General features: G+C 40.0%; 1 pseudogene; it reads right to left on the bottom strand.

Moving 5' to 3' along the window:
• Positions 1-3: 3 nt before the first annotated feature.
• LOC119345866 lies at positions 4-1,408 on the bottom strand (annotated as a pseudogene).
• Positions 1,409-1,414: the final 6 nt, after the last annotated feature.

A 1,414-nucleotide genomic window follows, 5' to 3' on the forward strand; every position in this document is an offset into this window, starting at 1 on the left:
GTCTGATTCAGAATAAATATGCTTTTGTACCCTTTCTTTAAAATGTAAAGTGGACGTTCCGGCACGAATCTCCGCAATTACTTGTTCGGATTTTACATATTGATCATTTTGCACTAGAATCAAGCTTTTTGAGGGAATATTCACACTATATAGAATATCTTGACTCTGAATAGTTACATGCAAGTCTATATAACATAGAAAAGCAGGCTGCCCATGACGGGTACGTGTGGGGTGAACCAAATTCTCATTGAATTTTATTTTTCCATTCGAAGGGGATCGTACAAGGTCGGCAGTACCCCCTGTGAATACTCCGCCAGTATGAAAAGTTCTTAATGTTAGTTGAGTCCCTGGCTCCCCAATTGATTGACCTACAATAATACCTACGGCTTCTCCCAATTCGACCAGATCACTATGAGTAGGACTCCGGCCATAGCATAATTGACAGATCCAAGAAGTGCTTCGGCAAGTAAAGGGGGTTCTAATATATATTGGTTGTGCTCGAAATGGTTGTGCTCGAAAGGCAGTTATGAATCGATTGACTAATCCAATTCCAATATCTTGATTTCGCGCGGCAATGCATCGTGAACCGATATATATATATCGTCTGCTAATACACGACCAATTAGTGTTTGGACAAAAAGTTTTTCCGTCATCCCATTTTGAGGACTTACAGAAATACCTCGGATAGTACCACAATCTCTTCTATGCACAATAATATGTTGAACTACTTCAACAAGTCTACGTGTAAGATATCCAGCATCTGCTGTTCGCACAACAGTATCTACAACCCCTTTGCGGGCTCCATAGCAGGAAATTATATATTCTGTCAAAGAAAGTCCCTCGCGTAAATTTCTTTGAATAGGTAAATCAATCATTTGTCCTTGAGGGTCCGACATTAATCCTCTCATACCTACTAATTGGTGTACTTGAGATGCATTTCCTCTGGCTCCTGAAAAAGACATTAGATAGACTGGATTAGAAGGATCCGTTATCCGAAAATTTGAATTCATTTCTTGTTTCAAATATTCACTTGTCGCATACCATATCTCAACAGATTGGCGTAATTTTTCTACCGCGTGTACAGCCCCATAATAATAGTGTTTCTCCAAAAGAAAACTCTGTTGTTCCGCGTCTTGGACTAACCATCCCTTAGAGGGTATTGTTAAAAGATCCTCGATTCCTAACGAAATCGATGTAGTAGTGGCTTGATGGAAGCCCAGAGTCTTTAGTTGATCCAGTATATGGGATGTATATCCCATTCCAAAATGATCTATTAATCTGCTAATAAGTCGTTTCATACCAGTTCCGTCTATCTCTTTATTATGAAAGACCAGATTGGCCCGTTCCGCCATACATAAGTACCCCCTTTTCGGCTGAGTAGGATTCGACAATTGCTGAGTAGGATTCGACAATG

The sequence above is a fragment of the Triticum dicoccoides genome, unplaced genomic scaffold (assembly GCF_002162155.2).
Source record: "Triticum dicoccoides isolate Atlit2015 ecotype Zavitan unplaced genomic scaffold, WEW_v2.0 scaffold31958, whole genome shotgun sequence".
Taxonomy (NCBI): Eukaryota; Viridiplantae; Streptophyta; class Magnoliopsida; order Poales; family Poaceae; genus Triticum; species Triticum dicoccoides.